The sequence below is a fragment of the Rhipicephalus microplus genome, chromosome 5 (genome assembly GCF_043290135.1).
Source record: "Rhipicephalus microplus isolate Deutch F79 chromosome 5, USDA_Rmic, whole genome shotgun sequence".
In the NCBI taxonomy this organism is placed as follows: Eukaryota; Metazoa; Arthropoda; class Arachnida; order Ixodida; family Ixodidae; genus Rhipicephalus; species Rhipicephalus microplus.
Window position 1 is genome coordinate 26,138,521 of NC_134704.1, and position 21,063 is coordinate 26,159,583.

At 43.7% G+C, this 21,063-nt stretch overlaps 1 protein-coding gene across 2 annotated transcripts in view; it reads left to right on the plus strand.

The window, feature by feature from the left end:
- The window catches only part of LOC142817694 (suppressor of lurcher protein 1-like), a 413,217-nt gene that overhangs the window by 38,256 nt on the left and 353,898 nt on the right, over positions 1–21,063 (plus strand). Inside the window, exon 1 of one of the 2 annotated variants that reach the window (XM_075895044.1) lies at positions 767–902. The exons of the other annotated variant lie outside the window; for it this stretch is intronic. The gene's annotated coding sequence lies outside the window, so the exon portion shown is untranslated. Of the gene's footprint in view, positions 1–766; positions 903–21,063 lie in introns of those variants that run through there. 2 annotated transcript variants of the gene reach the window in all.

Genomic DNA, 21,063 nt, shown 5'->3' on the forward strand with positions numbered 1-21,063 from the left:
TCGTGCGAGCCGGCACCGTTCTCGGGGCGAGCTCCTCCCAACGCTGGCGAGACGTGGCTGATTGCGCCGGCGTGCAGTGATGGCCGCGACGCCGACGGCACCGGCAGTGCCATCGCTCACCAACACGCCCGTGATGCCCGTCCATGTGACGTACGGTAAGGACACATCGTTGTGGCCTTCTCGCTGACCGTCGACCGGAGGTGTGACCGCAGCATTGCTTCTCGGGAGTCGAGCCATCCAAGAACACCACTGACCTTTATCCCAAGAAAAAAAAAAAAAAGCGGTGGAACCCCGAGGTTCGATCCGAGCTGCACTAGTGGGAAGCCGAACCTCTGCAGCCGTCGTCGTCCCTGCTCTCGCGCCTCCAGTGATGGAGGAGTGGCGCACATATCGTTGAGGCTATAGCGGCCTTATACCCCATGGCGATAGCACCAATGGCACGGACGATAATGGGGGATTGAGGACCGCTTTCTTCGTCTCGTGCTCTGTGACTGACACTGGCTCTGCGGAAAGGACGGTGCCGCGCGGAGTTGTGCCCCGTAACGGCTACGCTACGCTGACGGCCCGATATCTCATCGTGCGTTCTTTTTCTCGGCCGGCGTCGATCGTTTGTCAAACCGGTGAGGGTCATCAGTGTGCCCTTTCCGACGTTTCTAGAGCAGCCACTCCCAAAGGAATTGTGCTGTGACATCGGTGCTGTGGTGAAGTTTACGAGAAGTGTGAATTGTAGAGATGGGTCATCACCTGCACAACGGGCACGAAAGCTAAAATATTTAACTGGGTGGCAAAGGGATACATTTAGTAGTGTTCGTCAATTTTTTCTGCACACCGCGAAGACAACTTCGTCTTGCCGCTTGAACTGGATTAGCTTTGAGGTGGCGAACTCGACGTTACATCTCAACGTGAGTATTTCAATTATCTTGTTCCAGCTTACTTTGTTTAACTACGCGTTAGAGATATGTACCAAATGCGTGAGTTACCATCTTTCAGCATTATGTTGTGATGAACAGTGTGTGCGTACTGTCTTCGTTCCTGCCGGCCGAAATGTTGATAGTGCTGTAGCGAAAAATATTTGTTTCCGGCGGAAAACGCTACCGCGAGTACATGAATATAAAAGTCTAGAGTGGGAACTTGACTTCCCACGTTTTGTTTACTGTCGGTCAAACCATTTCCAACTGTAAAGCGATGCGATATGTTGTTAGGCGGGGTTTAGTCTGTGTGACTGAGTCATTTACAACGTCACGCACGTCTTTCTGTGTGTGTTTGCTATACTCGTTACTGTACTGCGTGACTGCGTCCGGATATTTCGTCAGTGCTTTACTTTCATAACATTGAAACGTTTGTATTCAGTAATATTATAGAAAACGCCGATGGCTCAGTGAGATAATTTCGTCACTGCAAACCTCATTAGCACGCGTGAGACAATATGAAGTTATATGACTTTATGACAGGGAAAATCAGCACATAAAAGTAAACTGTGTCGTACACCGAACACGCGAACATTACTAGCAGATAGTACGTAAAACGTTTGACGCACAAAATCTCTTCGCTATCATTGTGAACACTTTTACATACATTATGCTTCCTCACGTATTAGGCTATTTTGAACACTTAAGCCAATCTGTTATAACCTCTTGTAACCTGTTATGACCTGCAATCTTATGTCGCTCAGAGTTATAAAATAAAAATACGAAATACTCGTAAAACTGGGTGCCGTGAAGGGGACCCAATGTAATGTTCACTTTCCGACCCGGCACTTGAGATGAAAAGAGGGGGGGGGGGGAGAGAGACCAGGAGACCAGTAAGCTTAAAATACAGTTTTACACACCACGCCTACGCCATTGACCACAGCCGTTGATATGAGCGGCACAATCTAACTCAGTGGAACCAATTTGTCAAAATGGTTTGATGGAAATGACTTCAAGTTTGCGGTTGTTTTGTTCTGAAACCAAGTTATACCTATGCCGACTTTAGTAAGCAACTCACGAGCACAAATTGAGCAGCCGTGCTTCTTCGCTGGCATATCTCCTCAGCTATCTCGCGCCCACTTCACGCTGTTGTGTTCGAAAACAAGTCTATAGATGGTGCCCTGCCTACGCACATAAATCTCAAGTAAGACGAGCTGCCAACAGCAAACTTCGCTGCAATCACTGCATTGTCTTAATGCTCTGTCAGTTCATTTAATTCAATCGCATTTATTGGCACTGGTCTCAGAAAAAGAATCCCAGCGCCTAGAGGAAAAACTGTAGGAACGTACAGCGGAAATTTCGAGAGAAAAAGAAAAATACTGTAATTGCAACTGACGGAGCTTTCTCAACATGCTAGAGCTAAAATTTCCGAAGTATGGTATCAGCAAGTGACCAACATCACATCCATGTTCGTTACCATTGTCATCTTCTGCGTCGTTGTATTTCGTTTTCAGTGTGGTACGAAATCATGTGATGTCTACATACAGTTACACAACCGTCTTCATGTACAGTGTAGTCTACTGGTGCACTCCTCTTTACATCTATGCTCTAAAAGTATTCATGACAAAATTAATGATAGCCAACAGATAAAGAAGCCAAGGGAAGTTCTGAAGAGGTGGCCATCACCATGGCTCTCAATTCCACAAAACATGGCTTCAGTCTGAGCGACTCACGGGTTAGGAATTTTGCGTGTGGACGTAATTCACAAAGTGCCCTGAAAATTCTAGCAAGGAGCCAGGAACTGATATGTTCGGTGGAACGTAAATATCTAATCTGGTTCCCAGGACACACACCCACAGCCACCTACAACACGAACGAGACGGTTCATGCGCTGACGCGAGAACTATCCCGCCGCGCCGCCCAATGGGTACCCTCGTCGGGAAATGCTGCTGCCGAGACCGAACCTTTAATAAGACAAAATCGCCACCTATGCAAAATACACCAAGTATTACAGTGACTTGAGACAAATTTTCTCTCCACCTCACCCAAAATCAGATAGAAAACAGGCGACAGGACGGCACAAATTACGTACCAATCCTTTTCCCAGACTTGCTAAGCTACACTGAACGTTTACAGATATTTATCTAGACTCTATACGTAAAACCGGTGAAATAGAAGCGGCCTATCTAAGAAATGTGCTATGGGGGTGTCCGAAGCAGCACACAGATTTCCTAAAACCTATCCGGGAGCGATGGAGTATACGACGCTGTTCAACTCCAATTTAGAAGGTCAAACCTGGGCTGTCCAGCAGGTCAGGAAGGCTACTGGAAGACAAGACCTCCCACCCTCTATCTGAAAGGTCTGGCCTGGACCAACAATTAGAAGTATCTCGCAATGAAGTCGTTTCATTCATTAACTTTACTTCTCGACAGGCACCGAACCAGCAACGGAAGGTCGAACGTTCGGCTCCTGCCGGCGGCACAATTATCACGTTGCACTTACATTGACGCCTCGTACACTTTCCTGGGCTTGGCTATCTGATAATCTTTATTAAAGCTGTCTAAAAGAAAAGAACGAAGTCCTAAAATTATCTTTCTTTGTTCACTTTTGACAACTATGAATTTTATGACTAGTAGACTCACGTTCTGTCATGGACTACAACAAGGTGGTCACTCGTCATAAGATGCATAACAGCAAAGCCCTAGTTATTTCTGACCCTTTCTTGAACTATTCGTCAAAACGAGTTCGTTTTTAGTCCGTTCTGTGATACAATAAACTTCTATTAGCCCCTTTGTTGAAGAATTGAAGCTCGGGAGCCAACGCAGCCATAATTAAGTTAAGGGAGGCCTACAGAAAGGACCTGAGAATGGCGACACTCGGTCTCTGCATTTGCAGGGAAAATCACGAATAATTTTGCCGCAGTAAAGCCGTTAAGGCGTCGATTGTGACAGAAGCTTAGAGTTTCTCTTCACAAAACGTGACACACGGAAACGAATTACTAAAAGAGAACGCGGTTAACCCGACGCTTTACTACTCTGCTCTACGCTTAATTCGGGAAATGGCACGTTGCATAGCGCGCCGCTTAGCAGCTTTCAACCGGGATTACCTTCTTCCGTCCCTTCGCCTTAGCTCTGTGAGGCTGTTAGGGGCGAGGTCAAGCCCATTCCTGGGCAAGAGCGCAAAAGTCGCTGAAAATCCTTCGCGGATTACACCAGCGCACTTTTCGCAGGAAGCGAGCGTAGCTCTCGAAAGGCTGCTTCCCTGATGGCGCAGTGTTTAGGCACGCAATGATGTAAACGAGGCGCCGGATTTTTACGGCTAGGTGACGACGGCATATTTGGAACTGGCATCACGAGCATGCAGAGCTACCTTTTGTGCCGCATCAAGGCGATATAAGCAGTGAGTCATATTCTATTTTATAGCGCTTGGAAACTATCACCGGAATCACTGTCTGGATATACCGGGTGTTCAAAATTAAGCTTTATGATTTTTTTAAAATTAGGCGCTCGAAGGCACGTGAGAACCACTTGTGCAAATAAGTTAAGCGGCCAGGGGGACAGAAAGTTAGATGATAATTATCGCTGTCAGCAGCCCAATTAACTAAAATTTAATAATTAACTTTTTACTGGCTGCGGTAAGTTGGCATGTTTATATTGAAAAAATGTAGGCAGTGGTGTTTGTACACAGTTTCAGTTGGAAGATTTTTTCTAGCACGCCTGTGTTCCGAGATATCCGGCTCCAAAGTTTAATTGTCTTTCGCACGATTACGCATGCAAGAGGGTGAGGGTCCGCGCAAAGCTCCTCCCTAAAGTGACGCATCTGTTGCGTGTGGTGTTTAGTGTGTGAAGAGGGTGGAAGCGTAGGCATAGGTGATAGCAATTACCCTTGCCCTCTTCGGCCGTCGAAATCAAAAATCGAAGAACGCTTGCAACCAGTGTCGTAACACGCAACTGCAGAGCCTCTAACGATAGTGGCAGATACCATGCCGAGATAATGGTGCGAGCGGAGAATCTGGATGCCAGTGCGCGTGCGTAATAATCACTAGAGAAGCATGCGTGGTCGTTGCCTGGGCTACGCGAATAGCGTGACTGCTGATGTCCGAGTACTGTAACTTTTATTGAAACAAGAGCAACAACTCCACCAATAATAACTGAAACAGTTTTATCCTTGCTAACGCATATTTCCTGCTGCTACATAAGCATATTTCGGTCATGCACAAATCTCATCGAAACTCTTCACCTCTCAAGACGTCAATGCCCCAAAAAGTGTTCAAAATGCCTGCCTTCGGCAGCAACGCAAAGCATGAACCGCTGTCGCGTCGACTCGATGACTCGGCGCAGTACTTCTGCAGGAATACTCGCACAGGCAGATGTTATCCTGTCCTTCATGTCATTAACATCGCTGGGCTCTGTTACGTAAACTCGATCTTTAACGTAGCCCCAAAGGAAAAAGTCGAGCGGAGAAAGGTCAGGTGATCTTGGTGGCCAAAACATCGCTCCTGCGCGCCCAATCCACTGTTGTGGAAAACGTCTGTCCAACCAGTTCTTCGCCCTGGTAGAAAAATGTGGTGGTGCTCCATCGTGCTGAAACCATACTTGGCGCAGGTCATTCAGGGAAAGACTGCAGACAAGATCATCAATGACAACACCTAATATTTCTTCTGTGTACATCTTTCCGTTCAAGTTGTCCTCAAAAAAGTGAGGTCCGATGATCCTGTCCCCGAGTATGCCGCACCACACATTCACACTCCAGCGAACTTGATGCTTGTGCTGCCTCAGCCAGTGTGGGTTTTCTTGTGCCCAATAATGGGCGTTGTGAAGATTAACACTTCCATTTCGGCAAAACCGAGCTTCATCAGTCCAAATTATTCTGTGCAAAAAGTCATTTTCTTGATCAGTTTTGATGAGGCCCCAATTGCAGAAGTCAACTCGCCTTTCAAAGTCCGCCTCATTTAGGTCCTGATGAAGGTAAACGTGATATGGATGGAACTTGTGCTTTCTTAAAACATTTGTGACTGTTCCGATGCTGCGACCGCACTGATCGGCAATCTGTCGGATGCTGAGCTCTGGCATCGAGGTTACGCACGCGACAACGTCGATTTCAAAGTCTTCATCGACGATTGCCTTCCTGGTCCGTCTCGGAAGGTGGACAGAGCCTGTTGTGCAGAAGCGTCGAAACAGGTTTGTGAAAGTGGGCCTTGTTGGAAGGGGACGGTGTGGGTGGCGAGACGCGTAAAGCTCCATTGCTAACGAAGCGTTGCCATTCATTTCAGCCATTGCAAGCACCACGTCTACTTTTACTTTGGTAGAATACCTCACGCCAGAAGCAGCCATATTAGCTCGAAAGGACTCCACGTGGATTTCCTTGGTAGACCTTCAATGCAGAGACGCTGTGCTCTAACCGGAGGCACCCTAGTGCAGGACGGTCCTGCTAACGCGTTCACAAGAAGATGTCTCAGTGTGATCTAAAGTCACGAAAAAACGTCGCGAAAAATGGTCTCCTGTTATCGCGTTCATCAGGATCATGCGTAAGGCTCATGGCGCACCGCGCTGTCACATTTTGATTTCGCCGGCCGAAGAGGGCAAGGGTAATTGCTATCACCTATGCCTACGCTTCCACCCTCTTCACACACTAAACACCACACGCAACAGATGCGTCACTTTAGGGAGGAGCTTTGCGCGGACCCTCACCCTCTTGCATGCGTAATCGTGCGAAAGACAATTAAACTTTGGAGCCGGATATCTCGGAACACAGGCGTGCTAGAAAAAATCTTCCAACTGAAACTGTGTACAAACACCACTGCCTACATTTTTTCAATATAAACATGCCAACTTACCGCAGCCAGTAAAAAGTTAATTATTAAATTTTAGTTAATTGGGCTGCTGACAGCGATAATTATCATCTAACTTTCTGTCCCCCTGGCCGCTTAACTTATTTGCACAAGTGGTTCTCACGTGCCTTCGAGCGCCTAATTTTAAAAAAATCATAAAGCTTAATTTTGAACACCCGGTATGTGAAGGCAATGTCTGTTTAAGCCTTTGCCCAAGAACCCTCGTAGCAGCTTACGTTAATGACCGACTATGATAACGTCTTATCAAATTAAGCTACCGGACCTGCTCGCATGCTGTCAGTTCTGTACAATAATGGCGAACTGTCGTCCATCGGTGCTGGCGTTAATTTTTTTTTATGCGTCTTCACTCAATCAAGTCTGGCGACTGAGTTTTTTCTCCACTTTTTGAAGAAGTTGACTTGAGGCAGAGAGCGTACAGCGAGGAAGCACATGGCTTACTAAGAGAAGCAATAACCATGGTTGACTTCCACTTATGGCGATTTACTTAAGCTCTTGGTTCGATAGCAATATTTACTGTGAAGATCTAGTTAGTTAGTTATTTAGTTAGTTGGTTGGTTGGTTAGTTGGTTAGTTAGTTAGTTAGTTAGTTAGATAGTTAGTTTTGGCGTCTCGTGGCAATCGAAGTTGTAAGAGACCCCGTACCAGAAGGCTCCCGATAAATTCGATGATCTAGAGTTCTTTAACGTGCGCTGACTATACGGTACTTCAGCATATAGCTTCCATCAAAGTGAGACCTCCATATCTGAAATAGAGACCGTGTTTTTCGGTCGGTAGGCGAGCATCGTAAACAATGGTCACTGCAGTGACTTATGTATATTAATTATAGCAGTAGTTAGTTAGTGCTGACGCGAGTGCCTTCTTAATGAGCGCCCTGTTTCCCCGCTGTGCTAGCTCTAGGCTTGCGTGGTGCCATTGGCTCTTACGCTAAAATTGTTCTTAGCAAAATAACAAAAAATATTAATGACAATATTGCTGTACGACATTTCATTAGCGAAACGGTGGTCGCAAATGACGAATAGTACTTACAAAGTAAATAATTCGGGAACTAATTATATCCAGTTCATTAAAATACCTTGCCAAAGTGAAGAAATCACGGCGCGAAAAATGAATTGTGGGCTGGTTGAAGTCAAGACCAGCGTTGTTTACCTTGCGTCCTCCGCTCGTTTCTTTTTCTTTTCTTTTTCTTTTGGTTCTGCGCCCTGGTTTTTGCAGTGTGATTAATTATCAACACGCCTACGATTCCTCGCTTCTGAAATGCCTCGATGAGCAGCTAAAGTTATAAACCCTCTTTCCCTCCTTCTAGGAGATTGTCACTATATTATGTCGACTAATGCGCAAACAGCTCTCGCAGATATAACCAATCACCTTTATCCCGCATGCACCGAAGTTTATGGCGGAATATATTCAGACCTGCTTACTTCGTTCAATTATCCGCCAGCCTCAACGTATGTCCAGAAGTAATCTTTCTTGTCTCAGCGGCAACTTCACTGTCATCTGTCTAAGGTTGACCTTTTCTCTGTTCTTTTGTATTTTTATACCTCTACGCTACTCCATATTTTTCTTGCATTCTCCGTAACGTTCTGACGAATCAAAGTATTCATGAGATGTGAATAGGACGTTTCATAATGTTCGCGAATTGTCACAATCCAGACAGGCTGCTTCAAATGGGAACATTATGAAAAAAGGAATGATAAAACTAACAGAGAAAGAGGTTAAACTAAAGTTTATTCTTGCGTGACTGGATACTGCTGAAAATAACTGCTTCTGTTTTGTTTTGTTTTGTTTTATTTCAAACTTTCCACTCGAATACACTATATACAGGCAGTATCTGCAATCATTTTCACTGTTAATGCGGAAGCTAGGATGCACTCACGCAACGCTCAGAGTGCTTAAGGCTCAACCACGTAAGCTCTCGAGAATACATTCTTGCTTGACTAAAATGGTGCCGAAATTTTTCTTCTTCTGGGTCATACACTGCGTACAATGCTTTCGCCTCTATCACATCATGCTCTGCTTTATTTGCGACTTAGTACACGAAGATATGCCTTAGGGGCCACACTGGTAAAAATTTCTTGTGATGTAATTGCTCGCCCGAGCAGATTTGATTGATTGATATGTGGGATTTAACGTCCAAAACCACCATTTGATTATGAGAGACGCCGTAGTGGAGGGCTCCGGAAATTTTGACCACCTGGGGTTCTTTAACGTGCACCCAAATCTGAGTGCATGGGCCTACAACATTTCCGCCTCCATCGGAAATGCAGCCGCCACAGCCGGGATTCGAACCCGCGACCTGCGGGTCAGCAGCCGAGTACCTTAGCCACTAGACCACCGTGGCGGGGCGCCCGAGCAGATCAACCAACACTGAATTTGCACATGATAGTGAAAGTGAACGTCCTATAGCATATAACACTAAAGCCATCGCAAGAATAGCTCGTGATTTCTGGTGCTAGTACAAATACTCTTCTGAAAATTCATGCAGAACAACTTCGCACGGATAATGTTTTCAGACGGATACATAACAAACGGTTATATAGAAACGTGCAAAACATGCAAAAGCCACTAACCAGAAAGAAATTCGGCAAATCCCACGTACTTTGAGAAGCGACGTTATGCGAAACAGGCGGAGGAAAGGTGACTGTGTCGTAATTTATTATTCAGTGACACGTTATGAATTACGCTGAATACATGTACAAACGTTGCACGCATAGACATAAGTTGGACGGTTGCAGATGTTTATATAACCAGTTGTTTGCACTTGCGCAACGATGCCAACAGGAACATGAGTATTAGCAACACCAGAAGTCGCAGGCTTATGTGAAGTCCTGGTGCTCGCGAGGATAGTAGCTCTGAACACTTCCCACTTCCAGTATTTCAGTAGCAATCATTTTAATCATATTATTGGGTTGTCGCGAAATTATTTTTATGGTACCCTTTGACCTGGCAGCGTTGTTACATAATAGTGAGCAAACAAGTTTTGGTGTTTAACGGATGCAACGAATGTGCACAGGCAGTGAAAGTGAAATAAACTCGTGGTAAGAGGCCGTGCATGTGTATGTGACACATATGAAAGGTCTTTTTATTGTTTTCATATTGCAAGCACATAAAAAACAACAAATTAATCAAGTTAAACACACGCGCTAGCAATTGTGTCATTGTATTCTGAGAAAAAAACATCACGCCCGCCCTCTTAGAGAGAAGAAGCTGCTGGAAAGGCAAACGAAATCTCGCTACAGAGCATATGATTGATCAAAAACGCATAGCATGACCAAGTGGAGATTAAAAGAAGCTAACTTCCCCATGATTTATAATGGCTAGGTGTGATTGAAGTTATTGTCAATTTCGCACCGTTTGTATTTAGGGGTAGTAGGAAGTACACCAGGATGAAGGCCACTGTCAGCGCCTGTTGCATAAAAATGTAGCGTTGACTTCAGGAGGAAAAATGCGTTTATTTTGGTGAAGGGCAGCGCTTAGCGACAAATACAGCAAATGACGATGAATCGACCTCCAATTGAACCACAAGTAAGGACTTGTTCGGTTTGAACGGGGCAGTTTTTTAAATGCTCAGACTAGCCCTCTTTATTTAGGAGCATGGGTCTTTTCTAAACTGCAGAATAGTTGTCACAACAAGTGACTGGATAGATGCACGAGGACAGAAGAGATAGGTGCCTATAAAAACAGATTTTTATGTAGGACGGGTAGTCAGGGACGAAGCGTTATATGTAAAAGAGATGGCGGCCGTTTCCGAGCCGTTGCGACGTGGCGCAGAAGGGTGTAAAATATACTGTCCCCAAAGAATAGTGTCGTCGCAAAAAATAATGTTTTATGGCAAGTGCCCGCTCCAAAATTCGGCAGTATCTTTTGCATTGTTCGCTATCTCCTCAATAAACATGTGCAGTGCTGTTCGACCATCAGTGCTGGCCGAGCTACTTGCATGCGTAGTGATAATAGCAGTCGTCGTGACCTTCCATGGAGACGTTGAAGTGTAGCTGCACGCTGTAGTGTGTGCGTTGGCGTGTTCTTTTTTTTTCTTTTTTTAGCCTTCGGTTGGGAAGGGACAGATGTTAATGCCTTCGTGTCTCCGCCTCTCCCGAAGGAAACTGCTGGACTTTAAAGAAAGTTTACTCATTCATTCATTGGCGCCATTAGAGGACTTTTCAGTTTGTACTGCGGGTATTTATTAAAATAGGAAAGAATAAAAGTACTCATTAGCTTGATAAGATGTGGAGACTAGCTGCCCATTCGTTTAAAATTATTATCTCTGAATTATGAATTGTTTACGATACGTGCATAAGGTAATAGAGTTTGCAGAGTTAACGTCCTTTCGCATTGCAATGCGTTGAACCTAACTAACATTCATATGAAAGGACATACAATACGCGAACAGAGCAGATCTTAAGTGCCGACTGAGACTCGCAATCAAGTCTGTTCTTATAACTATGGACTCCTTCACAGACTGATTCAGTTTGACTATACTTAAACTGATTGAGGCACGTACTTAAAACCGGCCGCTTCATGTCCATTGGCTTCATCTGTTCGGAGACCAGCCCACACTTGAGCACTTGCTGTCCGGCTTGCATTGATGGAAATCAGCATTTGAATGTGAAAGTTCGGGCGTGGTTTAGCTAACATTTCACTTGAAGTGGACAATCTAGAAGTATTATTTGGCGCAATACATTACCAGTTTCAGCGTTGCTATGAGGCTGTCGTCTGTAGTAGTATTCGATGGCTATCTTAGTTCTGTGAACCTGTGTCGATACGCTGCGAAGATTGTTGTCTTTACTTCTTAAAAAAAAACTGAAACGCCTTTTATATTCCTCACTGGGTACTTGTGACCGTGACAGCTGCTTTGTAACGTGAAAGCGTTGAAGAGCTCGCTTAGCAGAAGTTCTCGCGTTAGCGTCGGCGTCATTAGTCCTGGGTGAAAAAAATTGACCTTGACCTTGAGCAAAAAATTCATATGAAAAACATCAACAATCTTCGGTTCATGTGCGAGTCAAGCGCAAACCTTTTGCGTCGCAAAGCAGGGGGTTTACCACATAGCCTTGCCATTGCTTGAAACTGCATAGTAAAAAAAACAAAAAAACAAAGAACACTCAAAAACAGTATTTCGAGAGGTAACGTATGTGAGTTTGCGTCATACAAGCGTAGAATTGTACTAGCAGTCAAAATATGGTAATTGTGCAACAAGTGGCTGTTCTAAAGGTCCACCCTATAAAAACCGCTAAGACATATTCAATCATTGTTAGCAGCAAAACAATCAGCGAAATCCACCACGTTGGTCTAATGGCTAAGGAACTCGGCTTGTGACCCTCAGGTTGCCGGATCGAATCCCGGCCGTGGCGGCCTCATTTTCGATGGAGGCGAAAATGCTGTAGGCCCGTGTGCTCACATTCGGGTGCACGTTAAAGAATCCGAGGTGGTCGAAATTTCTGGAGCCCTTTACTATGGCGTCTCTCATAATCACGTTGTAAGCCACGATTGTGCACGTGCGCGCAAATCAAGTATTCTTTCAAAACATTATTTTCGCTAACATTCTGTTTTAACACCTGTCTCTACGAAGTAAAATAAAGGTCACACTTGAATTTCTTGAATTTTTCTCAAAATTTTGTCACCTGTGAGTCTTCGCGACTTGTCAGCTTCAAAAAATATTGTTTTGTCGTACTCGAACTTACCTTGTGGTGCACTAAATCTTTTCGAAATTTCACAAGTGTAGTTATTCGCTGAAATAAAATGTATTCCATCCTATTTTCAATTGGTATACTCAACGTAGCAGCCGTCAGAGTCTGTCATGTCGCGTCGAGTTAATGGTTCATGACGCTGCGACGCTTTTATTTTGCATGTTTTTACTGGCTCATCGAGTCTAGCTTCACAATAGAAACCTAGTATACCAGCACAGTTCATTTTTTCTTTAATTCTTGAAATTCTAATTGACTGTCCTTAATTTCCACTCATTATTTTTCACCAACAAAACCTGTACGCTGTTTTTGAGAAAGCAAAAAAAAATTACGTATATTATTTGAGCCGAGATTACGAAGTCCTACAAAACAGACAAGATACGCGCCGATTTTTGTAAACCTCGACGAGATGACCTTACTCCCGGCGTCCACACAAAGGGTTTTTAATTAATCTTAGCATACGTCCGCATACGAGACAAGTTTGAAATGCATGGTACCGCGAAAGCAAATGGACCAATGGAGTCCGGCTCAGTTTCCCAATCTCACAAGGCGTAATTACGTCTTTTTTTGTTTACCTGTGCACCCTAAGATATTTTCGGCTTTAATTCAATATACATATCGGATAGAAAGAGAAAGTTCAGCGTCTTTACTTAGCTTTGCGAAGCGAAGTTATATTGCGAAGCTCGTCAAAAACAGGTGACATGGAACGCCTTTCCAATGTGGTCTAGCTTTTAAAACTGTAGGATGAGTGGAAATGCTACTTCAAAAAGAGGAGGGGGAGAACGCGTTCTTTTTTATATTAAAAGCACACTAAAAGCAAATATCAAGTCGATGTTGATTGCTAGAATAGTGGTCCAGAAACCTCGTAGGGCTGCTTTTGTGGCAAGAAAGTGCTTATTTGGAAACAGAATCACGCTTTATTGGTCCGCATCACGTTAGCACACGTCAAGTTAACTGCCTGAAGTGGAACCTTTTCGCCACAGTTGCCGTGCACAAAGTTGCCTGGCGTTACCGTGTGAGTTCGCCAACACATGTAGCAGCAGAACGAAAGTAGCGGGAGCCACAGCATCAACAGGCATTTAAGCGATTTCCCGCCATGGCCTCCGAGATAGCAGATGTACTTGATTCAACTGGGCCCCGCTAGATGACATAACCTGTCCAGTTTAACAAGGGAAAAAATGTATTTTTGGGCCAGTCGCGCCATTTTCCTTGGTAACGTCCGGCGGTTCGTTTTTCCATGAATCAAGCAGAAACGAAAAAAGAGCATTTTATTGGGTCTCTTGATGTACAGAAGGTTCTTTATTTAGTGCAGCTAGCTCGATTACAAGTGATTAGTTGTAGGTGGTAAGTCTGACCTCATCAGGATTATTTTGTGAATGCCCTACTCGTGGCGCATATGTTCTCGTGCATGTACATTAGTTTCTCAGTTTGTAGGGCACTACTGTTGATAATATATCCGTTTTAGACACGTTCATAGACTGAGCTTTCCCTCTGCCTTAAATTTTTATTTTACTTCAGGGTCCTTCTAATTGCTGTGGATTTACTTGCCGAAACGACTATATGATGAGGCCTTCTTTGGTGGGGGATTGCAGAATAATTTTGAAGACCAGGTTTGTTAGAGCGATACTGAAAACATTTTTAGCTACCAAGATTTTCAACCAAATTGAAAGATTGGGTCTTAAAACGAATAGAGACAACGTTTATTCCAGGCAGAAACTACACGAAAATAATGAATTTAATGAGTCTTTCACAAACTGGCTCGTCAAGCGGCCGCGCCGCCAACTACAGGAGGTGACGTCAAACCCACGTGAATCAGTGGTTGTAGTGGTTTTCGAAGAAAAGTGAGAAGGCATCTACTTTCTGTCTGCCATAAGGTGATACGGCACAGTGCCTGACCCGAAACGGAGAAGCCAACAATAGGGAGTTTTAGCTTGTACGTACACTTCTTTACGTTACCGTGTTACCGGATACCGGATAGAATCGGCGCATGCGCGGGTCTTTACGGAACGTAAACCTTTACGTTTCCCTCCGGATCTGGTTTAAAAGTTTACGTTTCCTGCCATATAGCATTTACGTTTACAACCTTATCTCGCAAATACGCCTTCGTTCGTAGAAACTCGTGGTATGCGCATTGCGGGGACTCGAACCGTCGAGTTGCTATAAGCAGAAGTAGCTGAAGTGCGAGCGCCAATGGCCATTACATTGTTTCAGCCGGATTACCAAAGCTAGAATGGTCTAGAACATAAATGCCGTAAACGTGCGAATTCCAGAGAAGCTGGATAGGTGGTGCCATCTAGCGGGGCGATAGTGAACCAGGTAATCACAAAATTGTTATTGCAGAAACATTGAGCATTGTACGTCTGATGCAGAAAACGCGCAGCGCCGTTATTACAAATGAGTTACCTTTTTAATCATTTTCACCTCAAAAACATTACGCGTAAGAACGTGTTCATGAATGTGGTTGCACGAAGTGTCACAAGATGTCGACACCATCGTTGCATTAGCCTTGTATTTTTCTCTTTTTCGCGCATATGAGGATGCTGTACGCAATAAAAGAACGTCTCGTGATTTCACCACAATGGTGATTTAATCATATGTAAGGTGAATGCAGTTTATATGCAGTTAGCATCACCATTTATGGTTTGCGAAAACGTAAAGGTTTACGCGTTTACGTACGTACGTGAAAATTTACTTATGAGGAGCTAACACGTTGAAAGATATCCGTTCCGGTAAGACGGTAAACGCGAAACGGTATCCGGTAACACGTTAACGTAAAGAAGTATACGTACAAGCTAAAACTCCCTAATACCAGGCGTCACCCGTCACTCGCCTGGCTCTTCTCTCCCGTCTGGTTCCCGATAACCAGCATCGGTTGCGAAGAGTGCTCCCGGCTGAGCCAGAGCATCAGCGGTTTTGTCGAAGGGGGAGAGTGGAATGAAATGAAAGAAAAGAAAGAAGAGGGCGGGAACTCGTGCACCCTGCCTGCGCCTCGGCGAATGTGACGTCACGGCTCCCACTCACAGCCGTGCACTGAAAATTCATCAAAAATGCACACAACTGTTCAAAAATATGGCAAATTAACTCTGCTTATCAGAACAGTGATATCTCCCGAGTATAATTACGACGTCACTTTTTCCAATTGTTGTTTAGTATCCCTTTAAAGGTACATTAAAATCAAAGTATTCTGGTGTTCATTCAGTTTTGCCCCCCCCCCCCCCCCCATAAAATGCGGCTGGTGTGGTTAGAAAAGGCAGCCAACGCCCTTTAGCTTTGCGCTATGACACTTTACCAGATAAGCTACGATGATGGTTTTCTCCTCCTCCTCCTCCTTATTATTATTATTATTATTATTATTATTATTATTATTATTATTGTTGTTGTTGTTGTTGTTGTTGTTGTTGTTGTTGCTGCTGTTGTTGTTTGTTGTTGCTGTTATTTGTAAGCTCCGAGAACCAAGATTTGCATGCAAGCACGTGACAGCAAATGGATACCACTGCCCGCAAGTGAACCTGGCTGAGTATAAAACCTCAAAAGACGAGCCTCTAATAATGCATATTGACCATGCCAAACCGAAAGCTTTTGGGTGTCCTAGCTGAAATTCTTTTCTCTATTTATCCACGAGAATTTTCGTGTTCATCGTCACGCCGAGATTCGCGCAGGGGCTCAATGATGCCATTTTGTAGGCGCGCCATCACGGGCATTGGTTTCGTGTACGTGCAAACATCGACCGCGCTTCTGCTGAGACAAAAAAAAAAAAAAGAGCTCCAGCGGCGGCGTCTTGCACGGGATATTCATGTTATGGGCACGTTTTCCGAGCATGTGCTTGTGTACAAGGCTCGGGCCATACGCAGAACACGGATTGCGTTTTCAGGCCATTCTGGGTAGAACGTATTCCTCGTTCTCCACTGTTCCTCTTTCTCTCGCTCTTTGTTTCTTTTTTATTTTCGTTTTGTACTTGCGTGTTCTTTCTCCTGTACGCAGCCACATACGCTGGAACACTAACCAGCGCCTTTTTATATGCATTGTCCCCTACCCAAGCAGCCCGCGCATATCCCACCTTGCATCGTACGATTTTGGTTTTATAATGATTTCCTTGCAATTTTTTGTCTTTGTTTTTCCGGCATTTTTTCGCTGAGAAAAGACAGCATCAGTGGCCAGGGTGGCGAGGGTGCGCGCGCCTACGCAGACTCTGCAGCGCAGCGTTGTAACGCGTTCGCCGTTGGCCGATGCAGCGCATGTCTACGCTCGGGACTCCACTTCGCAGTGCTGTTAGAATTTCTTGTTTTGTTTGTTTTAAATCTAATCTCCTTCAAATAACATTTTTTTTCTCAAATTGATGCTACCGACTCGCCCGTTACTGACTACGCACCACCTGTTCATACAAAGCTCCGAGCCAGAGGCTCTTTGCAGTGCTGTGCAGGTTTTCTGAGAGCTACAAAGTTTGACCCTCTGGAAACTGCCGTACTGTATAGCGTTCTGTGTCTACAGCATGCATACACAATCAAGTGAAGACAATGTATTGTTGCCTTCAAATCCAATAACTCGTGAGCGTACCCAGCAACTGCTTATGCATAGTTAATGATCATTGTTTCCGGGTGAATGCGAAGAGTTTTGTGTGTGCCGGGCTGGCGTCAGTAGTGAATCGGCTTTACTTCTGACCGCCTCAGCGCCTGGTTAGCTCGTCCAGTAAATATCATCATCTTGTCTCGGATCTCATATTTTTATCGCGCTAGGCTAGATGCACAAACACGCGGCCAGCCTTAGAAAGTGGTAATCTGCGTGCTTAAACGTCAAGAATAGCACGTTATAAGTGCCTTCACTACAATAACCTGTCTCTTCTGCTTGTGTTCAGACGATGCATCTCTGGTAAGTGCACAGGCGGGCAGCACTCTTTTTGTGTTTTATTTTTTTATAATGACACCTTCTTATCGAAAATGCTCTCTGTATAGCTATGTGACGCAAAGAACGCGGCACCATTCGGTCATCTCTTCCTGATAAAACATCAGTGTCTTGCGTTGGTGTTTTGTAAAGCATGCTTTTCTGCCTAAAGCATACTGTTGTGGCGAAGCTACACGTAAAGTGACAGCCGGTTGTTCGACGTTTTTGCTTATCTAGTCTTCGTAATCGTATGGCATACATACATATTGACAAGTACTTTACTGGCACTAATTATTTGTAGGTAAGGCATCCCATAGTCGTAATGTAGTGCACACATTTTAAGCTATTGACAATAAACACATTTAGGTTTTCGCAATTATTCGTATAGTTTGGACTATGCCATTGGAAGTTAATGTGTGGTTTCCTTCAGATGTTAATTTTAGATGCATAAAAGTTGCAAATTGAAATGTTTTGCTGTATATTGTGGTAGTTAACTAGCATGGTAAATGGAGCGAAAAAAGCTCACACCACGTTATTTGTTTGAATAAGTGATTTAGGAAAGATCTTTTTTTTTTAGGGGCCTGCTCACAACTTTGTTTACTTTAGTGCCTGATCAGTCAGTAGGCAAGTCCAGGTATAGGAATTGCTGTATAGAAGAGAAGCCAGTGACATTATGATGATCATATGAAATATTTCAACCACTCAGCAGTAAGGGCATTCGAGTGAGCAGATTGTCGGATTGACGAACACATGTGTCAAGAAATTCATCATGGGACCTGCAATTCGTACGTGGAATTTTCTTTTTTAAGCACCTGATATATTGTTATAGTAAAGAAAACTTTTTCGTGTAAAATAACCTGCAGTTTCCGTCAATATGGTTACGGCAAACGAAGCAGTAGGTTTACTAGCCTATACTAGTGATGCATATCTGTTTTAATTACGAACAGCGACACCAGCACACAATGGAAGTAATAATTATTGATAGTGACAGTTTTCGTAAATTTACTCAGTTATAACTGACAAACAATGGTTATGACGAAAATACTTTTGCTTTCGTTATTTTGTTGAAGAAAACAGAGCAGGGGGTTTACTAGCATATACTAGTGGGCCAAATCTCTTTCAATCAACGGTAAACATACCTGAGAATTCTGGCAGCAATAAGAAAAAGACTTAAAATAAAGCGGGAAGCGTCTCAGTTAGGCATTCGGTAAGTTTATCGCAGAGATAAGAAATGGAAAGTCAAGTATACACCTACCTTGCAGTGTGGCTTTAAAAGTGACACACAACAATGCTCTGGAACTTAACGTGTAAAAATGTCAAGTTCCAGGACCCGGATTCGATTCTCGGTCAACAGTGGCCGCATTTCAATGGATGCGAAATACACGAAGAACGGTTCATTTAAGTTTATAGGCTTGTTACTGATCGCCATGTGGTCGAAACTCAACGTGGAGTTTCCCACTACTGTCTTAATCATTGAGAAAGTTGTGGTTTGCGCGCGTAGTAAGACGAATTTTTTATACTAGTTTAGCGTTGGAAATTGGAAATAGAAAAAAAATTAATGAATAGCTGAACCGAGCACCGAGCTCCCACCTGAAATAAATCACGAACACGTACCCGATTTCGCTACCCGGTAAAAAATAACCGGCATACAAAGGTTTCTTGAAAAGAGCACACACTGAGATACAGGAATGAAAACTTAGTTGCGCTACCCATTGGGAAAAACAGAGTCCACATATGAAAGAGAGACTAAAGAGGAAAATGATTTTTTGCGTTTTAGCAAAGTGAAATTTCACGATCTCGAAAAAAAACCTCTCTTACCACGACAGGATGTTTGGAAAGCGAAAAAATTCACTGGAAAAAATCTGGGTGGGGACGCAACCTTTAGATTCCCGAACGAAATGCCACGACGTCATAAGTATTGAAGGTGTATGCTAGGTCATAGGTAGCTTCTAATATATAAAAACGAACCACATTGTCATCAGCGGGTGCCACATACTGAGTATAGGAAGTTTCAGAAATTTTCTTCGAGCCAAGGTCGCAAAAATGCGAAAAATACATTTTGAATATTTTGACGTCATGCACGCACCTTTTAAAGAGAAATTTAAAAATAAAACTTCAACCTTGATTTTCTCCGCTAATAATGTACTCACATCAGGAAAACGTATGGCATTAGAATTGTTAGAGTGCAGTTTCTCAATTTAAACCAAGTCATTGTTTCTTTGTCGTGTACATTTAAAAGACGTGCACTCATAAATACAATTGAGCCTCAATTAAATACTTTTTTGTTTCAATACCATACGCTCAATCTTACAACTAAAGCACTTACTGAGTAGGTTTATGAAATAAAAAAAGTGTCAGGTCTGAAAAAATATGAGTACACTCATATGCACGACTGAGGCCAGAAGTCCGCAAATAAAAATGTATACTCCCAATTTTACGATACTGATTGTTCAGGGACGTAAACAAAACAGCCCGCTCCTCTCGAAGGCGAAACAGGAAACTCCATTAACTTAACCTGAGATTTCTGCCGGTATCGATTGCAGCTCCGCAATGAATAAGGGAGCTTACGCCTCAATAATACCGTACAGTGCACTTAGATTGACCTAGCGGTGTCACAACTGGGAAGTGATAGGCGTGTCGTGAAAGTGGATGGCACTCACATTGTGGATGCTTCGACGGAGGATCTGTGATTTACGAACCTGACACTTAGGCAAGTTGGTTAGGCCTCACTTTTGGCAACGTCGTGAACCAGACGGGGAGAATAACTGTAGATAATTGTCCACACAGTCGGTTCTCAGCAGCCACTACGAACATTTATACGTCCGTAATGCATTGTTACTCTTTACAATTAGTTCCAGTGTTCCCGTTGGTTGTGAAGTGCTATAATGCATGACCTATGATGTTTCTGTCTTGTGGTTGAATATGATGACTAATCACGTATTTGACTGTGTCATCATTTTACTTCGACCTGCTAATGTCATGGTGTTGGTATAATTAGGTGCTGTAAGAGGCTAGTTTCTTCAATTTGTTAATATACAGTCAAGAATATGTCGCTCTGTATTTTTAAATACCAAAGCCTTATATTTTGTATGAATGAGACTTTGATGGACAAGCCGCTAATGGACAAGGCGGTGATTTGAGACGCGCTAGCTGCGTGTTCCTTTCGCCGTTGTATAGTTCACGTCATTATAAAAACAAAAAAAAAAACAGCATTGGCGTGACAAAAAGTGCGCGGTTAAAGACACGCCAGAGGGTTTTTTTATCTGATGCGTCAAAAGGGGAATACAAAAGGGTTGGTAGGATATTTTTCTACTCGCTGTTCATTGTGGTCCTCCACTGCATGGTACGAAGTGTTAGTAAAAACCACAATTTTCTAAATATGCTGTCTGTTTCGTTTCCCACGAATGCTTCATCATCCAGTCATCGTTTTATAGCAAAATTCTCGTGTATGGTGCCCCCCTTTCTCTGATGTCAGCAACGCTGATTCCAACGCACTGCACTTTTCTTATTACGCACAGTTCGCGAAAGCAATATACGGAACTTTGCTCGTGACAGTAAAAAAAAAAAAAAAAAAAAACTTCGACTCGTGTCTCGGGCTCCTGGTGACATGAGCTTGGAAGGAAACTCGTCGCACTACCGAGACGGCTTCTGGGGAAATCTAGCTAATGAACTCACAATCGGAATTCTTGTTTACTGTGTCTACGGCGAGCTGAACGGGTACTGTCTTACTTTTTTTCTTTTTTTTTGC